The sequence below is a fragment of the Bos grunniens genome, chromosome 2 (genome assembly GCF_055505025.1).
Source record: "Bos grunniens cultivar Pamir isolate PY7600 chromosome 2, Bosgru_T2T1.0, whole genome shotgun sequence".
NCBI classification, from domain to species: domain Eukaryota; kingdom Metazoa; phylum Chordata; class Mammalia; order Artiodactyla; family Bovidae; genus Bos; species Bos grunniens.
In genome coordinates this window covers 13,984,934-14,005,824 of record NC_141166.1, presented here as the reverse complement: position 1 = coordinate 14,005,824, position 20,891 = coordinate 13,984,934, and the positions used below count along the sequence as shown (strand labels likewise).

General features: G+C 50.1%; 1 long non-coding RNA gene across 1 annotated transcript; it reads left to right on the top strand.

Moving 5' to 3' along the window:
* Positions 1-10,795: 10,795 nt before the first annotated feature.
* LOC147377556 (uncharacterized) lies at positions 10,796-18,588 on the top strand. Its single transcript, XR_015150636.1, has 4 exons — positions 10,796-11,041; positions 11,534-12,893; positions 14,116-14,255; positions 17,306-18,588. It is a non-coding gene; the product is annotated as an uncharacterized LOC147377556 (long non-coding RNA).
* Positions 18,589-20,891: the final 2,303 nt, after the last annotated feature.

The following is a 20,891-nucleotide window of genomic DNA, read 5'->3' as shown; positions in this document are numbered from 1 at the left end:
TGCACTTAGTTAATGCTATTAGCCTTTTATTCCAGCATCTTCTGGCCCATGAGAGTCTAGTTCTAGACCAATTAGCCTGGAACCCATTTCCTTCTCTCCTTGGGGTTCTGCTTCCGCACAGAAATGCAGGCCACTTCCTTGAGCCCAGCCACCCTCTTCCAAATGTCAAGTGAACAGAGGTGGGGCTGCAGTGGGGAAAAGCCGATCTCTCTGATTCATGGCCCTGGCTAGGTTATTTGTAGCTCAGTGGTTCCTGAGAAAAGGGAGAGAGCTGAGGGCTTTAGGGGGCAGGAGAGATTTTTGGGTTCATTTAGGTTATTCTTCACAAATGTTTGCCTAACTCCTAGAGGAACCAAGCACTGCGTTTCCTCCCATGGTCATTAGAGATCAGGGCTCTCTAACTAGGTTAGGACTCAGTGGGTGTGGGTGATAAAAGCATGATTCAGACTGGCTGAGGGGCTTCCCTGGTGGCTCAGTGGTAAAGAATCTGCCTGCCAGGGCAGGAGACGTGTGTTTGATCCCTGGTCTGAGAAGCTCTCATATTCCATGGAACAACTAGGCTCATGCGATGCAACTTTTGAGCCTGTGTTCTAGAGCCCAGAAGCTGCAACTGCTGAGCCCACATACTGCAAATACTTAAGCCCGCATGTCCTAGAGCCCATGCTCAGAAACAAGAGAAGCCACACGACGAGAAGCCTGTGCACCAGAGCTAGAGAGCAGTGCCCACTCACCACAACTAGAGGAAGCTCGTGCAAAGCAATGAAGACCCAGCATAGCCAAAAATAAATAGATACAGTTATAAAAGAAGAAGTACATGCCACGTAGTGTGGCCAAAATTAAAAAGAAACAAAGCTGGCTGAGACAGAAAGGGAAATGTGCTAGATGGTGAAACTTGGAAGTCTGGGGGAGTTGCTGGCTTCAGGTTTGCCTTGATCCAGGGGCACAAGCAGTAGTTCCTAGAAGCAGGCATCCTTCTAGTGCTGGGGATATTGTAGAGAGCTGAATAGTTGAGGAGCTCTGCCTTCGTGGGACTCATGTTCTATATAATTAGGACACACACGTGTTTCCTCTGTCTCTGCTTTTACACCTTTTCTTGCTGTATTTGTCTGGCTTTAGTCTCAGACAGGCTCTCCCGAAGATGGCTACAAGCAACTCAGTCTCATCCTCAACAATTTAGCAACCCCAAAGGAAAGCGGTGGCCTCTTAACCCCTTTCATCAGTCATACAGGGGCTAACTCTGAGGACCATGCTGGGTCTGAGCCCCATGCTGTGGCCAGGGGAATGAAAGTCACTGATAGGCTGGGCCTCAAACCATCGACAAAATGAAAAGGCAACCTACTGAATGAGAGAAAATATTTGCAAGTCACATATCTGATAAGTGGTTAATATCCCCAATATATAAAGAACTCTTACAACTTAATAGCAAAAACCCCCAAACAATCCAACTAAAATATGGGAAGAGGATCTGAATAGATATTTTCCCAGAGATATATAGATGGCAAATAGATACACAAAGAGATGCTCAACATCACTAATTACAAAGGAAATGCAAATAAAAACCACAATAAGCATTGTCTCACACCTGTTGGAAAGTCTGTGGTTAAAAGGACTTCCCAGGTGGCACTAGTGGTAAAGAATCTGCCTGCCAATGCAGGAGATGCAAAAGATGTGGGTTCACTACCTGGGTTGGGAAGATCCCCTGGAGAAGGAAATGGCAACTCACTCCAGGGTTCTCTCCCGTAAAGTCCCATGGACTTTATTATCCAGCCATAAGAAAGAATGAAATCTTGCCATTTGCAAGAACATGGATGGACCTTGAGGGCATTATGCTAGGTGAAGTAAGTCAGAAAAAGACAAATACCATATCATCTCATTTATATGGTGAACCAAAAAGAACTCACATGGGTTCATAGACACAAAAAACAGATTGGTGGCGCCAGAGGTAGGGAGTGAGGGCAGTGGGTGAGATGGGTGAGGAAGGTGAGAAGGAATAAACTTTCAGTTATAAAATACGTGACTCATGCGGATGTAATATATAGCATGGTGACCATAGTTAATGTACTGCGTATTTAAAAGATGCCGGAAGTGAAGTGAAGTCGCTCAGTCGTGTCAGACTCTTTGCGACCCCATGGACTGTGGCCTATCCGGCTTCCTGCCTCCATGGGATTCTCCAGGCAACAGTACTGGAGTGGGTTGCCATTTCCTTCTCCAGGGGATCTTCCCAATCCAGGGATCAAACCCGGGTCTCCCACATTCCAGGCAGACTCTTTAACCTCTGAGCCACCAGGGAAGCCCAAGAGAGTAGATTTTAGAGTTCTCACCACAAGGAAAAGAAATTCTATAACTGTATATGGTGATGAATGTTAACAAGATGAATCGTGATGATCATTTCATATGTACAAATATCGAGTCAATATGTTATACAACTCCTGTATGTTAAAACGAACGTAATATTTTTTAAATTTATTTTATTGATGTACAGTTGATATACAAATGCTGTGTTAATCCCTACTGTACAGAAAAATGATTCAGTTATACATATATAGGTACATTTTTTCATATTCTTTTCCATTTTGGTTTATCACAGGATATCAAATATAATTCCCTGTGCTATCAGTATGAAACTAATGTAATAAGACATCAATTAGATCCTAATAAAATATTATTTCAATAGCATAAAATATGAAATACTAAGGGATAAATCTGACAGAAGATGTGAAAGACGTGTACAGTTAAAATTAGGAAATATTGCTGAGGGAAACTGAAGAAGAACTAAGTAAATGAGAAATACTGTGTTCATGGGTCAGAACTCCATATTGTTAAGATGTCAATTCTTCCTAAATTAGTCTATAGATTCCATAAAACCCTGTTTTCTTTAGTCACTTAGCATTCCTTGCTGGATGCTGGGGAACATCCTACATAGGAGTTTATTTATTTTTTCTTAATATATGCATTTTATTGAAGTATAGTTGACTTAACAGGTCAACTATACTTCAGGTGCACAGCAAGGTGATTCAGTTATACATATAAAATATATTATTTTTCAGATTATTCTCCATTATAAATTTTCCTATAAATTTTCCATTTCTCTTATATTACAAGAGATTGACTATAGTTCCCTACGTTACACAGTAAACCTTTGTTGCTTGTTGCATATCTATTTTTTAAATTAGAAATCTAGCATTCTGTTCATACTAAGTCGAACAAGTGTAATTTTATTAATGTTCATACAAATGACCTGCAGGCACTAATAGGTGTGAAATAAAATTTATTATTCACAGAGTAAATGGCAAAAGAATTCCCCAAAGAGTAGGGCTTGGTTTGGAGTGAATAAGACCGAGAGTGGTGGTGGCGGCTTTGAATTTTTATTGAGCTGAGAGGGTGAAGCTGGAGGGGGCAGTGCCACACCCGGCCTGTGGCTTGAGTGATTTAAATTCCTCCAGGTGCCAAGGGACAGAGGGACATGCCGGGTTTCTTATCAGGATGCCCAGATGTGGATCAACAGGGAAAGAGGAGGAATGGAGTCTTGAAAGCTGTCAAAATAAATATGGCGTCTTTCTCATTATTACGAAGATATTTTTTTGATAACAGCACTTCTGACCTGTGTGAGGTGAAACCTCATTGTAGTTTTGATTTGCATTTTTCTGATAATGAGTGATGTTGAGCATCTTTTCATGGGTATTAGCCATCTGGACGTCTTCTTTGGAGAAATGTCTGTTTAGGTCTTCTGCCCACTTTTCGACTGGGTTGTTTATTTTTCTGGTCTTAGCTGAGCTGCTTGTATATTTTGCAGAGTAATCTTTTGTCAGTTGTTTCATTTGCTATTATTTTCTCCCATTCTGAGGGCTGTCTTTTTGCCTTGTTTATAATTTCCTTTGCTGTGCAAAAGCTTTTGAGTTTCATTAGGTCCCATTTGTTTATCTTTGCTTTTATTTCCATTGCTCTAGAAGGTGGGCCATAGAGGATCTTGCTGTGATTTATGTCAAAGAGTGTTCTGCCTATGTTTCCCTCTAAGAGTTTTATATTAATAGTTTCTGGTCTTACCTTTAGGTCTTTAATCCATTGTGAGTTTATCTTTGTGTGTGGTGTTAAGAAGTGTTCTACTTTCATTCTTTTACACATAGCTGTCCAGTTTTCTCAGCACCATTTATTAAAGAGACTATCTTTTCTCCATTGCATATTCTTGCCTCGTCTGTCAAAGATAAGGTGCCCATAGGGGCATGGGTTTATCTCTGAGCTTTCTATCTTGGTCCTGTAGAATGGTTTCTTTTAAAAGTTAGAAACACATCTATCATACCGTGAAGCAATTCTGCTCCTAGGAATTTCCCCAAGACAAATGAAAACACGTGTCCATATAAATACTTGTACATGAATATGTATAGCTTTGTTACAATGCCCCAAGCCAGAAACCATCCAAACATTCATCAACAGTTGAAAGAATAAGAACATGGTGGTACAATATACCCATACAATGGAATATGACTCACCTGTAAGAAGGTGTTGACTATTGATCTGTGCTCTATCATGGAGCACAGATAGGGCTTCTGTGGTTGCTCAGATGGTAAAGAACCTGCCTGCAATGCAGGAGACCTGGGTTCGATCCCTGGGTTGGGAAGATCCCTTGGAGAAGGGAAGGGTTCGATCCCTGGGTTGGGAAGATGCCCTGGAGAAGGGAAAAGCAACCCACTCCAGTATTCTTGCCTGGAAAATCCCATGGACAGAGGAGCCTGGTGCTACAGTCCATGGAGTTGCAAAGAGTTGGACACGACTGAGCAACTAACACATACACACTATCAAGGTTGCATCGCATGCACTGAGTGAAAGAAGGCAGATGTACTGAGATTCCATTTATAGAAAACTCTAGAAAACACAAGCTAATTTATAGTGACAGGAGATTGATTGCAGATGGGGACAGGGAGCAGAGAGAGTGATGCCTGATTGGCATGAGGAAAGTTAAGGATGATGATATGTTATTATCTTGATTGGGGCAATAGTTTTATGGGTGTATACATATGTTAAATGTGTGATATTTTACATTTTAAATATATATAGTTTTGTTGTTGTTTAGTCGCTAAATCATATCCAACTCTGTGACCCCCTGGACTGCAGCATGCCAGGCTTCCCTGTTCTTCACTATCTCCCCATAGTTTGCTCAAACTCATGTCCTTTAAGTCACTGATGCCATCCAACAATCTCATCCTCTGTCTCTCCCTTCTCCTCCTGTATAGTTTAGCGTCATACAAATTAAATATCAATAAAGCTATAAAAAATTACTTGCCAAAAAGATAATGTTGTGTTAATGACAGTATCTATGAAGCACCTGTCTGTGGCTCCAGTACACAGAAGGCTCTAAATGGGCCGGTTGTATACAGAAGGCGCTCATGGAATGGCACTCATTGCTGTGGGGAAGATGGCGTGTGTTGCTGGCAAGTCAGCCTCCCCCATCTGACCATGACCTTCTCAAGCACAGAGCATCACCAAGCTTTCTCTCTGTGCCTGGAGCCCTGCACACGGTCCGAACTCTGCTGACATCTGCTGAGTCACTGGAAACTGACACAAAGGAGGGAAGGAAGGGGAGGGCACTTCATGCTCTTTGTCTCACAGCCACCAGGGCCTTGAACCTCTCTTGTTCATTGGTTCACAGCCGCGCACATCTCTGTGGGACATATAATACATTTCTTGGCAGTGGAGGGGTTATTTAAAGCTCCCTTTATAACAGCTGGACCTTGATGGAAACACATCAGTGTTACCCCTGGGGCCTGAGGAGGGCAGGAATGCATGGGCAGGATCTATTCTAAGCTTTTCAGAGATGTTCAGGACGTGAAGACACTGTCTGACCTTGGCTGTGTGATGGGGTATCCTCGCGTTCACAGTGGACAGGTGTTTGTGAATGCGGCCGTGACTAGGGACACCAGCGGGGAGCCTTGTCCACGTCCTCCTCTAATCTCATCATTTCTTAGAAGTTCTCTGGGCTCACGTGGCAGATACAAGAGGAAGTGCCTTTTTCAGAAGCATCAAAACCAGACCTCACTGGTGGCCATGGGGTTAAATCAGTCTATCCAGCATCGAGGATCTGATACGCGCACCATGAAACGTCAGAGTTCTGGGCTCGAGTCCTGACTACCCTTGATGAATTCAGAGAGAGTGGGCTCCTATCCTTCATCTTGCTGAGCCCCACTTTCCTCACCTATAAAATAAACACTCCAACACTCATGGGACTGCTCCTTATTGAGAAATGTCATCACAAGTGGCTGATAGAGGTCGCCCACATGGCTGGGTCACCCACATGCTGGACAGAACTCCCCAGCCTCCAACTCCCTGGTTATATTCAACCCCCCACCCTCCCGTCTCAGCTGCCTGACCAGCCTACGGGTGCAGAGAGTCTGTCACTGCAGAGTCATTCCTTTCATTCCCTTGATTTAGGCTCCTCGTTGAGAAATCTCTATCAGCCTTTGGTACCAGAAACTGTGCCCTTGAAGAACACACAGGCAGTGATGGCGGGGGGTGCGGGGGAGGGGAGGGATGCACGACACGCCCGTGCTTTGTGTCTAATGCACGGAGTGCTTACAACCGCTCCAGACATAGACCTGTACCTTCTCTTCTTTCCCCTACTCCTCCTCCTCACCCCATTCCTCTACCTCCTCCTCCTCACCCCATTCCTCTACCTCCTCCTACTCACCCCATTCCTCTACCTCCTCCTCCCCATTCTTCATCATCAGAATTTGGGACTCAGTGCTAAGAAGATGGGTTAACTGATTATTATTATTTCCCCCAGGGCAACCTTTCTGGATAGCTTTAACGTCCCTCCAGGTTGGTGGTGCCTGCGTTCCTGGCCAGTCAGACCACTGGCTCGGCTCAGGTTGAAGCTGGGAGGTCTTGGGCAGAGCAGCAGATGTACCTAGTTGGCCCCTGAGCTAGCCAGGGAAGCTGGGGGAGGGACTCTGGTGCTCTTGCCCACCTGGCATCAATCCCATGTCCTTGTCTTGATGGTGTCCTGGTTTTCCGCTGGGAGAAACAACTGACCTGCACGGCAGGAGCTCATGACACTTGGCCTTGCTTAGAGGCTCTCCTCTGCCCTGGAGGACAAGGAGGGCAGGCAAGGGGTTGGGACCAGCTCAGGCAGATCCCACCAACACTGGGCATTGTTTCCTCTTCTAGATCCAGGAGCTGACCTGGCAGCTCTCCACCCTGAGTCTGAATTGCTCCTCTTTCCTTCCATGTTAGGGCCACCCCCAGGCATCTGATACCTTCCTTTTTGGTCTCTGTTTCTTGTATTATCTGGAGTCCAATTATTATTCTTACATTATGCTGAGTCCTGCAACAGGGGCCAGGGCAAGGAAGAGCAGCTCATCCCTGGGTGCCCTGGCCTATCCTTGGGGCTGAGCAAATCCAGCCCCTGGACTTCAGGCTTGTAGGAAAGGGGAGTGAGGTCTGAGAAGGGGGCTCAGGCAACTTGCCTCTGATGAGGAGAGAAATGTACCAACAGTCCCTCCTCCAGCTCACCTCTAGTCAAGACGCAAGGGCCCTCAGGACCTGGGCCAGGTGCCAGGATGTGCCAGTGACACAGGTGTGCCCGTTGGCAGGTATGATGCTATTGGCTCCCCCTACCCCAGACCCTGACTCTCATGGCTGCTGAGCCCTTGTCTTGACTGTTTGATTAAAAGGGGACATTGAAGGCCACGCTGGTGTCAGCACATCATTGGAACAAGCAGCATAAGCTCGTGATGGGCTAAGCCCTGTTATAGTCTTTTTATAACCACTCACAAGCTTGGTGGCTTTGGGCAAATGACATAACCTCTCCAAGCTTTGTTCTCCTCATCTCCGCTTCCGAAGCGGAGATGATGGTGGCTCTGTTTCCTCGGGGCCTGTGGTGAGGGTCAAGTGAGTCAGTCCATAGAAAGCCCTTGGGACAGAGGTAAGCTGCTATTTACATCAGTTGCCATGACAACGATGCTGCTGGCGGTGGTGATGATCAATCCCATTCCCACATCCCCTTTCCTGTCATCACGGGTCGTGTCCCCAAGGCTCTGTCGTCAAGGAGGGGCTTCATTCCTTCTCACTGGCTTTGTTTATCCTAAAACCCACATCTTGGAGGAGGGCCAAGTGTTTACAGCTTCGTCTTGCTCAGCAAGGCAGTTTAGTACCACTGGGAACTGAAACATCTCTGTAGTCAGGCTGGCACTGACCAGCATGAGGCTGTCGCCTCTTGCCTTCTGATCACTATAATTATGTCTCATAGTCAGAATGACGTTTTCCCCCTCCTTTCTCACCTCCCAAAGAGAGAAGACTGTCAACAGGATCTATGCCCTGGGCAAGACCTCACCACTGGAATAGGGATCATGCTAGGAGAGCATCTGATCCAACCTGTTCATGGGGAAGGGAATCCCAGGGGGAAGGAGAAGCTGGGGAAACTGAGGCCTGGAGTGGAGAGGCAACCTGCCCCAGATCACACAGGGAGTTGGTGACAGGACAGATTAGGGCTTGAATTCCTGACCCAGGACTGAAACACTGTCTGTCATAGTGACATGGACCCTAGGGTCTGGGGTGAGTGGGGCCAGAATTCTAAGCCTGGCACAGACAAGGGAAGGGCAAGTTTGGGCCAGAGGAATGGACTTGGGTGGAAGGGATGAGATTAAGTGCTTGGGTCACGCTGGGCCCCTTGAGGTCTAGAAGGAACAGTGGCTCCGTGTCCCCCAGTTCTGACTGAGCTAGTGCACAGACTGGAAACTGGTGTCAAGGCAGCCTGGGATGAAACTGTCATAGGCTCTCAGTGAAATGAGAGAAACAGGCCAATATGGACTGCTGGTGTAAGGTTGCCAATTGTTAACACCTCCCAAATGGGTGTCACCTGATTCTAGCTTGGGAAATGCCATGCGAAGGCATTTAAAAGTCAGTGAGATTTAACATGAAACTTCCACAGAATTGGCTGGGCTTTCCTGCGAGTCTGAGTGCCATGTTAGGAGATGCAAGTGTGTGTCTGCTCTATGCACTGACCTGTGATGTAACACAGCTTCCCTGGTGGCTCAGATGGTAAAGAATCTGCCTACCAGTGTAGGAGACACGGGTTCGATCCCTGGGTCGGGAAGATCCCCTGGAGGATATGGCGACCCACTCCAGTATTCTTGCCTGGAAAATCTCATAGACAGAGGAGCCTCGTGGGCTACAGTCCATGGGGTTGCAAAGAGTTGGACATGACTAAGCATGCACGAACTAGTACTACTAGAGATGGAGAGAGCTCGATGGAGGATGTCGGGAGGGAGTCACCTGACAGAGATAAAACCTGCAGCCTGGGGATGGAGCCAGCCCCGTGCTCTACAGGGAGGGACCCTGGGAATATAAACACCCTGATCTTCCCTCTTTCCCTAATCTCCTGCTGGGGCGCCCTATTACCAGACCTGGAAGCCAGAGGGGTGCAGGGTCCCCTGGATAAGGATGCTAAGGTCAGCCCCCAGGAGAACAGAGCAAGGGGACAGATTCTCCAGATGGAGAATCTGGAGGAGGATACGGGGGACCCCAGCACAGGGGAGGTGCCTCTTCAGGGCAGTGCTTGGGGAAGACATGGCTTTGGAGCTGAGTCCTGAGGACAGAGAGGGTTGGGCCGGGAGAAGAGCTAGTGGAAGGGAGTTCCTGGCGGAGGGAACAGCAGGAGCAAAGGAATGGATGCGGGCAGGGTCCAGGTCCCACAGGCCAGGTGGTAAGGAGCTTGCATTTGATTTTAAGTTTACTGGGAGGCAGGGGTGTGCACGTGTGTGCTGTCACTTCAGTCGCGTTCGACTCTTTGCGACCCTGTGGACCATAGATCCCCAGGCTCCTCTGTCCATGGGATTCTTCAGGCAAGAATACTAGAGTGGGTTGCCATGCCCTCATCCAGGAGATCTTCCCAACCCAGGGATTGAACCCAAGTCTGTTACATCTACCTGTATTGGTAGGCAGGTTTTTAACCGCTAATGCCACCTCGGAAGCCCAGGCAGGGGTGAGTTCTCAGCAAAAAGTGACATGATCTGACTCCTCTGAGGGGGCTGTGGCTTGGAACCAGGGAGGGGTGAAGGCAGGAGGCTGGTGGGGAACCTAGCAGATGAGAAGTCTGGACCAGGGCAGGAGAAAGAGACGAGGCCAGAGAGGAGTGTATTTTGGAGGAAGAACCTAAGAATTGGCTGGTGGGTCAGAGGTAGCGGCAAAGGACCCTGGAGTCAGGGTCCACCCAGTGGTCTCCTGCCCTCAGCACCTGTGAGTTGGCTGGAGAGAGGGGTGGAGGGGGGGGATGTCTCCAGGAGCCATGGTTTGACCTTCCTGTGCTCACCCAGTCCTGCACGGGTCCAGACAGTCTTGCCACCCCCAGACACTGCAATGCAGTTATGAGGTAGGCTCTGCTGAGGGATCCAGGAGATGACCCCAACTCAGAGAAAATACCTTCAAACACATGTGATTACTGGCCCCCCTGCCCTGGTAGGTGGACGGTCCTGGGGACTGGGCAGCCCTGCACATTGGATGGGTATTGGCTCTGGGTGTGTCCCACCCAGGCCAGGCAGAGGCACCGTGCCCTGATGCAAGAGTGGGTGCCAGGCCAAGGCCGTCTCTCTGGGGAGACAGGGAGCCATGGCAGGTTTCTGGCCAGTCTGCCACTAGGGCAAGAGGGAGGATCAGAGCCTGCGAGATGAGAAGCTGGGGCAATGGTATGGGTGAGTGAACCCGGCCAGGACAGACCCCGGGAGAGCCTGGAGGGACGGCGGCTTCAGTGTCCGAGTGGCTGGAGCTTCCTTTACAGACTTTTCCCCCTTCCAGGCTCACCTCGTCGGGGCCACAGAACCTTGGCCTGAGTCAAACTCATCCCTCACTGTGGCCAATTAATTCCAACTTGTCATAAATGTCTTAAGGTTTGCTAATCGATAGGAGCTGGGCTGCCGGCCACCGCTGAGTCTCCGAGGGGACATACAGGGATTGAAGGCCGCCGCCCAGGCTCGTGGGTTAACACACTCCACGTGCATCGCCTGTTGGTTTGAGTTAATCACCTGGTGCCTAAGCATGTCCTTGTAAATCTCAGGTAAGGCTCCTGTGATCCATTCAGAGTTAACTGACAAGACTAAGCGGCCGTGCTGGGGTTTGTGACAGAGGAGGCGTCTCGGGGCTGCAGGAAGGAAGGAGGGACTGATGTGGGGGAGGGGAGGGGCACCTTACAGCCCCCAGAGGGAACCGCTCCTCCATTCACCCCAAGGGGAGGTCCTGGCAGCCTGGAGCAGGCTCAGAGCCTCCGGCCTGCTTCCTGCTGCCGGGCTTGTGACCTCAAGGAATGACAAAACCTTGTGGGTGGGAGTTTCCCAGATAAACCGGGGTTGGGGACAGGGGAAAGAGGGCGCAGCAGGAGCAAAGGCCTGGGGGCATCACCTGCATCTCACTGTCTTCTGGCTACAACCTGAGCATCCTCACAGCAGGACAAGGAACAGGCCCTCAGGACAGGCTGAAGTGCAGCCAGTCCCTGGGCACCCGGCTAGGAGGGTTGCTAGAAAAACTTAAATATTTCTACATCTGTTCACAGGTTCTTAGAGCAGCGGTCTGATGTGGCCAAGTCATTTACCTCCCTGTGCCTCGCTTTCCTCATCTGTGAAGTGGGGTGATGATGGTGCCCCCCTACCCCCAGGTTGGGAGAGCAGGGAGCCTGTGTGAAGCTCTGGAGCAGCGCCCGCCCCCAGATGTGATGAGAGGAGGATTGTGGATTGATGCTCATTACCTGCCTCAGTCCTGGGAGTTTCCTCTGACCGTCTGAACCACCGGGCAGACTGGGAGGGTCAGACCCTCGGTCCCCGAAGAAACTGAATCCAAGAGGATTGGGAAGAGGTCACGGGACTGAGCTGGTGAGCTCTGCCCTGTCTCACTTGGAAGCTCACCCTGGGCCTGAAGCCTCAGCACACAAGCGTCTCCCCCAGCCCCCTGGAGTCAGAGCCCACATCCCCCTGCTGGGCTCGCTGCAGCCCAGTCACCAGCAGTGAGCGCGGGAATGGTGCCCTGTGTTACAATCCGTGTCTGGACGAGCTCCTGGCTGGAGGAATTAACTCATGTACATACAGAAAATCTCCACAGACTTGTCTTCCAATATTTGTTCTGGAAACTGGAACACACAGATAAGGCAAGCGCCTGACATTGGAACTGCAGAATAAATTTGCATTCTCCACGCCACAAAGAGCCCCATTCACACAGCACTGGGGGAGGCGGCAGGAAGAGGGAAAACCTACTCTCGGCAAAAGGAAGGGTCTGACGGTCTTTCCTCCAGAAGCAAGTTCTCGCAGGCGAGATCTCAGCCTGTTAGCACCCAACAGCCTAAAACCCTGGAGTCTTAGACCCCTCAGCCCTTGACTTATCACTTAATAGAATCTTAAGACCAAAAAATTTCAAGTCAGAATCACAAGACTTTAGGATTTAATCATTATCCTGGCCACACCCTCAACCAGCACAGGAGGCTGCTCCATCCTACACCAAGCCTCCAGGCTTCGGATCAGCCCCATGGCCACCTCTTCAGGGCAGCCCTCCTTGATACCTGATCACCCTGATGAGAAGAACTTGGAGCAGGACCTGAGTGAGAAAAGGAACAAGCCATTAAAAACGGGGTGGGGGAAGATTGTGTCTGTCTGGATCGAGGCAACAGATAGTGCAAAGGTCCTGGGATAGGAATGCACTTCATGTGTTTGAGGAATAGTGAGACTCGGCTTCTAAATGTGCGATGAGACAGGAAAAGCAGTGAGGCCAGAAGCTAGAGGAGCCTGTGACTAGACTCTGCTCTGCCCTGCCATGCTGTGCACCTCCCTGAGCCTCCATGGATCCATCAGGACAGAAGAAGAACTCCACTGCTCCCAGACCCACGGGTGGAGCCTGGTGAAGCCTGGAGGTCCTCCCAAGACCAGGTGAGTGTGAAATGCCTCAGACCCCTGAAAAGGAAGGCAGAATGAGGGGATGTGATGGTCTTTCTCAAGCTGCGTGGAGCAGCACCGCAGCCCAGATGAGTGTGCCCAGAAGGCACCCCATTTGGAAGTAAACACAGCTCCGTTTAAGAGTGCAGGGGAGCGGTGCTGGAACATTTAATTCCTGTACACGCTTATGTAGAAGTAATTGCATTACCTGTTCTCCACATCTTTTAGTTGGAAAACCAAAGAATTTTAAAATGCTCAGCATGCGGCTCAGGGAAGGGAAGGCAGAAGGTAACCCTCCCAATTCCCCTCCCAACCCCCCCCCCAATCTTCTTGTGGACTCTGCCCTTTGTAGCCGCCATGGTGGGGGGTCATAGTGGGGAGCGTGCTCTGCCCCAAACTGCCCTGGAACTGGCTGAGTTACTGGTTCTGTCCGGATATGTTTCCTCAGAGGCACAATGATGAGCTTGGACCTAGATAGCCTCTGTGTGGGTTGTTGGTGTTCAGTTGCTCAGTTGTGTCCAACTCTTTGTGACCCCATGGACTGCAGCACGCCAGGCTTCCCTGTCCTTCACTATCTTCCAGAGTTTGCTCAAACTCATGTCCATCCAGTCGGTGATGCCAGCCAACCATGTCATCCTCTGTCGCCCCTTTATCCTCCTACCCTCAGTCTTTCCCAGCATCAGGGTCTTTTGCAATCAGTAGGTTCTTCACGTCAGGTGGCCAAAGTAGTGGAGCTTCAGCTTCAGCATCAGTCCTTCCAGTGAATATTCAGGGTTGCTTTCCAAACAGTCCCTAGTGGTTTATTTGGGAGGTGACCTCATTAGGCACAGGTGAGAGAGAAGAGAGAGAGGGAGGGAGACGAGTGAGACAAAGATGCAGCCATTGAGCACAGATGCTGCTGTGGGCGGTGGGGCCATCCTGCCAGGGACCCACAGGGGAGTCAGGTGGCACACATCCTTTCCTGGGTGAGGGTCACCTCTGTGAGCACAAAATCCGCCTTCCCTATAGTTGACCACGCTCCTGGGCTGAACGGGCTCCCATGGGGCAGAGAAAGCCGGGGTAGCCCAGGGAAGCTGAGAGGATTCTCAGGAACTGCCCACAGCAGCTACTGATGAGCTCAGGTGTGCCTGAGGGGCTCCGGGTCGGGGTTGCTGGGGCGCTGCTACATCTCCCAACCCCCGTGCTCGAACATTCTGGAATCTGTGCTTCTTTCCAGGCCACTCAGTTCCAGCTTCTGCCCCAGAGCTGTTCAGATCCTCAAGGGCAAGGATTTGTATCTGTCTGTTTATCGCTGCATTTCCAGCGTCTGGAACAGCGCCTGTCAATACTTATTTTGTGGAATGAATTGTCTGCGTGGTGAGCATCTTTTCTTGAGCACCCACTGGGTTCTGGCCTTGAGCTAGGCCTTAGGGACACAATATTGAATCAGGTACAGTTCGTGCCCTTAGGGGCTCGCTGTAGGGGAGGAGGACAGACGCATTATAATCATCATAATCACCATCATTTCAGTGGCAATACCATCACCACCATTTACTGAGCCTCTCCTATGCACACAGGGCTTTGCATTTGTCATTTCATTTCAGCCTCCAAAGTTCACAAAGGGTCCATATGATGATGCCGATTTCATAGGTGAGAAACTTAAAGCTCAGAGAGGTGAATGACTTGGCTGAGTTCACAGAGATGGTACCAGAACAGAGGTGGAATTTGAACCAGGGTATTCTACCGACATACACCAAGCACAGTCACTCAAACATGAGAGGTCAGGTAGATGAGGTGGGAGCTGCCCCAGTGAGGTACTCACAAAGGCCCTGAGGTCGGAGGAAGTGAGTCTGGGAAGGTGTCTGCGTATTGCACCAGGGAGGGTGTGGCTGAAAAAGAAGGCACAGACCCTCCCTGCAGAGCCAGTGTCAAGGTCAGCGTGCAGTTAGGTCAGAGTGCAGGGTGGTGTAGGGGAGAGGTGGGGGGTGCTGGGTCGGGTCAGGGTCCCTGCAAGGAGACAGAGGGCTCCCCACGCAGGGCACTTTAGGGGACACCGCTGATGAGGGTATGGGCGGAGTTAGAGAAACACAGGGAAGGTGTGGGGCCCAGGCTGTCAACAACAGGAGTCTTCACTGTGCCTGAGCCTGAAGGAAGGCAGGGAGAGCTGCAAGGCGGGGAGGGTGCCCCATGGGGGTTGTGGCCTTTGGGAGAGGGTGCACCTGCTCCTCAGACACTAGGGAGGGAGACAGGGAGATAAAACACCTGACCTCCTCTGCCTCTGATCTCCTGCTGGTCCTCCCAGGGGCCAAGCTCAATCGGAAGCCAGAGGGCCCTGGTGCCCATTGGTGCCTCTGTGTGGTCAGCGTTTGGGGCCACAGCCAGGGTGGTGGTGATGTGGGGACATGCGGTCTCTTGCTGGGTGAAGACGGCAGAGATACTGAGCAAAGGGCTTAGGCTCCTGGAGATGGGAGCTTTGAATGGTTGTCAATGTCAGGCCAAAATAGTCACTTAATCATTCAAACGTTTATTGACTCTGGATCAGGCTCTGAGAGGACCCTGGGGAGTCAGAGAGATAACAGGAGATGCTTGTTTCCTGCCTCCTAGCCCTCTGCCAGTACTCACTCCCTTCCTCCTCACAGGCCCTGACAGGTAGGTGTCAGCATCACCCTATTTGAAACACTAGGGAACCTAGATGCTGCATGACAAACTCATTTGCTCCTCGTCCAACTGTAAGTGGTGACGCTGAGCTAGAACTGGAGCTCTCTGCCCCCAGTGCCCAGGCTCTGACCACCAGATCATACCATCACGTATCAGCGGGATGAGAAACATGGTCCCCATCCCCTGGGTCTCATTAGGAGAGATACCTAAACAGACTACAGCAACACCTAGAGCTGAGGACCATTCCTGAAGGTGCCCGAGGCACTCCTTCCACTCAGGGCAAGAGCGCAGGATTCCTGGAGAGGGTGGCATTTCAGCTGGGGTGCTGAGGGAAGCAGAGGAGTTCACAGGGCAGTCGAGGCATGTAGAGGAGAGGGCATGTCAGGCAGTGGACACAGCATGAGCGAAGGGATGGAGGGAAGAAACAGTACCAAGTGTGCAGGGAACTGCAAGCAAGTTGGTATTGCTGGGGCACAAAGTACGAGAAAGGACGCAGGGGGACAGGAGCAGCTCATAGGTAACCCTGCTGAGTTATCTCAGTCCTGGTCTAAGACACCCTAAGGGCCAGGGTCCATGTTACTCCCCTGCTTAAGTCCCTGTACAGGACTCATAACGAGTCCAGAGATTCAGGATGGTTCTCAAGATTGCTGGTGCTCGGGTTCTGCTGTAAGCCAACTGCCTTGGTTCCCCCAGCTTGGCAGAGCAATTAACAGTGATAATGCAAGGATTTTGGAATTTGCCAGACCTGGAGTGAACTTCTGGTTTAGCTTAGCTTTGTGATATGGGACATGTCACTCAACCTCTCAGTGCCTCACTTTCCTACCTATGAAGTAGAAATAAAATGATACAGGGTTGTCCTGAAAATTAGATGAACTAATATGTATAAGGACTTCCCTGGTTGCTCAGATGATAAAGAATCCGTCTGCAGTGAGGGAGACCTGGGTTTGATCCCTGGGTTGGGAAGATCCCTGGAGGAGGGCATGGCAACCTGCTTCAGTATTCTTGCCTGGAGAATCCCCATGGGCAGGGGAGCCTGGTGGGCTACAGTTCATGGGGTTGCAAAGAGTCGGACATGACTGAGTGACTAAGCACAGCACAGCAATACGTGTAAAGCATTTACTACGGTGCCCTGCACATAGCAGGTTCTCAATAAACCGTAGCTTTTTATTATTTTTGTTATTTTAATTATCACCTTCTAATCTTTTACCATGTATGTACTGAATTTTATAATTGTATTATAATTGAAATTGTGTTGACTTATACTTGCAATAAAGTAATTATACATTTACTCAGTTTTTTTCTATTCACTATTATATCATTAAAATTTTCTCAAAAGCATGTTATGACTGCATAGTAGATCAGCCTTCAGATGCATCAAACTTTATCATTATCCCTTAAGGTTGGATATTTAGAGGATTAGTGAAAGTGAAAGTCACTCAGTCGTGTCCAAATCTTTGTGACCCCATGGACTATACAGTCCATGGAATTCTCCCAGCCAGAATATTGGAGCCTTTCCCATCTCCGGGGATATTCCCAACCCAGGGATCAAAGCCAGGTCTCTTGCATGCAAGCAGATTCTTTATCAGCTGAGCCACAAGGGAAGCCCATTTAGAGGGTTACAGGGTTTCGGTCTTCTACATCATTAGGCTGTGATGTACATCGTTTGGCATTCAGATCAGATCAGTCGCTCAGTCTCTGACTCTTTGCGACCCCATGCATCGCAGCATGTTTGGCATTACCTTTGCCTGAATCTCTGGTCTCTTTTTCAGGATGGATTCCTAGAAGCGAAATCACCCTAAGTGTTTAATCACTTTCCTGAATGATTGCCCTGATGGACACTCCCCATAGCTGCTTTGTGTGAAAATGCTTGTCTCACTGCACACTCAACAGCCCTGAGTATTACTGTTTTTGTTGTTGTTGTTTTTAACTATTTGATTGGCCTCAACTTATACTTCATTGTGTCATCTGCGCACAGAACCATGGCCTATGGTTTTTGTTTTCTAGCAATTTGATAATCAAATCAAATTCTGAGGCTTCCAAGATCCCCTTGATAAGAACAGGCAGCAGCTTGGAGCATGTATCTCTAGGCAGGGAGTCATCGGAGCTGGTTCCATCCCACCTGCTGTGTGCAGGGCATGTCCCTTCTCCCCTGGGTCTTCATTATTTATTACCGACGTATTGCAATCACTTCCTGGATAGTCTCCCTTCCTCCAGCCCATCCAGTGCCCAGAACAGGGCCTGATGCCCAGTAGGTGTTTAGTGACTATTTGCTGAAGCCTGAATGGCCAAGTGCTTTTTAAAAAGACAAGCTGGCAGTGCAATTCCCTTGCTTACATCTTTTGTTCAGACTCTCCATCATTTGTATTTATTGCTTTGTCTTTCTTCCCTGTGTTTCATGCAGGTACACTGTGTCAAGGTGGTTAAGGACCTCCCTCTTAAGCCAGACAACTTAGTGTGAATTTTGTTTCTGGGGCTTAGTTGCTGTATGAACTTAGGGGTCTAACTTAACCTCTCTGTGTCTCAGTTTCTCTCTCTGTTAAACTGGAATAATAATGCCTGTTTCACAAGGTTGTGCTGAGAAGTAAATAAGTAAATGTATGTGTAGAGTGTTTAGAACAGCTTGCTGCTGCTGCTAAGTCGCTTCAGTTGTGTCCAACTCTGTGAGACCCCATAGACGGCAGCCCACCAGGCTCCTCCGTCCCTGGGATTCTCTAGGCAAGAACACTGGAGTGGGTTGCCATTTCCTTCTCCAATGCATGAAAGTGAAAAGTGAAAGTGAAGCCACTCATTCGTGTCCGACTCTTCACGACCCCGTGGACTGCAGCCTACCAGGCTCCTCCGTCCGTGGGGCTTTCCAGGCAAGAGTACTGGAGTGGGGTGCCATCTCCTTCTCCATAGAACAGCTTAGGCACATACATAGACCCTCTACGTTCTTGCTATTATTCTTCCAAAGTGGATACTAGGTGCCACAAACCCACTTAAACTTGAGCTGAAGGCACCTCTTCTCTTGAAGGCCCTCACAGTTTCAGACTGACCTTCTTACTATTTCAAGTTCACAAGAAAAAGAGACCTTCTCTGTTGCCAGCAGTTAAAAAAAAAAAAAAAATCCTAAAATTAAATCTCACGGAACGAATTTGAGTCAGGAGAATCATCTGAACCCGGCAGTTCCTGTCTCTGGAAGGACCCCTGAGAGACCTGGCCTCCCCACCTGCCACCGCTCACCCGCAGGAGCCCGGCCTCAAGACGGCGGGCGCCTCCCTGCCCCCTGCCAGGCTGATGGATTCTCCCTTCATTTCATTGTCCTTGGAGCGATTTCCTCAGCACATCCCGAGCCGGTGTACAGCTGGGCCACATTTGTTCCCTAATGGGCACCTCAGACAAGGCTGGCCTTGGGGGACCTGGTACTTCATCACTTGCCTCCACAGACTTGCTCTAAAAGGGACAGTCACCACTGCCATGCCACCCTCAGGACACGGGCAGATTTTACATTTTACAGATGAAGTGGTGTCGGCTTGAACACTTGGAGGTTCCAGGCAACACTGGAGCCAAGAGGTACCTAAAGTGGGGCCAGGCCAGTGACAGTTCCGCTCTTGAGACCTGGTCTCCTCATCTAAAATGGGCCCCTCCCACCAGAGGCTGCTGTGAGGATGCTGTGAGGAGGACATAGTCCTGGCACGGTGCCCGGCATGCTGTTAGCAGCGTCCTTGTCACAGTGGCAGCGCCATGATCAGATGTCCCAGGGGCTGTTGGATTCCCGACAGTCCTCCTCCTCTGGAATTTTCCGAGTCACCTCCTGCCCATGCTCAGGACCAGAGGTAGCATCAGAGAGGATATGGATTTGACTGGAGCCACATCCCCTCGACTGCGTCTGCTCTGCCCACCCCCCACCCCCAGCTTTTTGCTGCCACCAGGGCTTCCAGAACATGCCCCTGAGCCCTGACTACAGTCCTTACATTGTCCTGGTCCAGGGAGACCCCATACAGGGATCAGAGGATGGGTGGGCAGAAATTCATCTGCCTGAGGATGGAGGTTCACGGGACAGGAATTCCTCCCCTCAGGGTCCCCAGCTGGTCCTTGTGGGTTCATTAGGTGACAGTCCTTTCTCTTGCTGGGTCCCCTGCTGGGGGGTGATGCTGCCGGTTACAGACCAGGGCACTGTCCCCAAAGGGGCCCGGAAGACACCAGGGGCCTCTCAACAGGGTTTCAAATACGAGCCCATCCCCACAGACCCCCAGGAGACCCTCAACATCCAGAGGAGTCAGGGGACCTTCCGGGTATCTCAGACCACAGGGGAGGCTGAGAAAGGGGAGAAGTAGGAGGTCAGTAGGGGTGCAGAGAGGTGGTGGTTAGTGGGAGGAAGTACAGGGGCCTTAGAGGGCACACCTTGCTCATGGGTGGGGCCAGCTGGGGCTGCAAATTAACTGCAGTATTTTAGATACCGGAAATGGGGTCACAGTGTTCAGTCAGATGACCCTGGGCTGGGAGGACCCAGGCTCACTGTGAAGCTGATGTGGCTGCTCAGAGCTGGGAACTGTGGGCTTCCCTCTGCAGAAAAGCACCCCCAGCTCTCCTTACCTGGTGGGGGTGGGGGGGTCTCTGCACCCTTGTCCCCTCTGCCTAGGGTCTCTTCTCCCCTTCTTGCTCTATAGCTTTGGGCACCAGGCACGGCCCTTTGCACAGCTTTAATTCATCATCTGTGCACTTATGTGCTCCCTTCTTGGCGTTAGATTGTGACCCCGAATGTCAGGGCAGGGAGGGGAGCTGCCTCGGTCATGGCTGTGCCCCAGGTACAGGGCAGGCACACAGTGGGCCTTGGTAAGTTCAGTGAATGAATGGGGGCAGGAATGGCTGAATTGAACTTTGGGGAGTGATGAGGGGAGGGATTCTGAGCACTTTCCTGGGTTTGGGAACCCTAGGGAGGAGCAGGTTGGGAGTAAGTGTTGGAATGTGAGCTCTGAGGCTCCTGGACCAGGTGGGCAGGAGAGAGGCTTCTCCTTCCACTGTGAAATCCTCTGACGATGGCCTCACACCTTGCCTTGCTCTGCCCCTCTGGGAAATGGGCAGATACCCCTTCCTTAGGAGAGACAAAGCCCCTGTCTGCAAGTGGCATGCCTGTGTCTCCACCTCTGCCCTTTCTCAGTCATTCCTGCAATTTATTTGGGAACTGCTAAGGAACCTGAAAAATCCAGCTTGTCCTTAGGGTTGGAAAGGCAACAAAAGTGTGTGAATGTGTGTGTATGTATTCACTTGATAACTGGGAAAATGCACGCCAGGCCTATAAGAGGGCCACACGAGGAAGCCAGCTTGGCATTTCTGCTGTGACATCCCCATCTCAGAGCCCCACTCCCCAGGCAC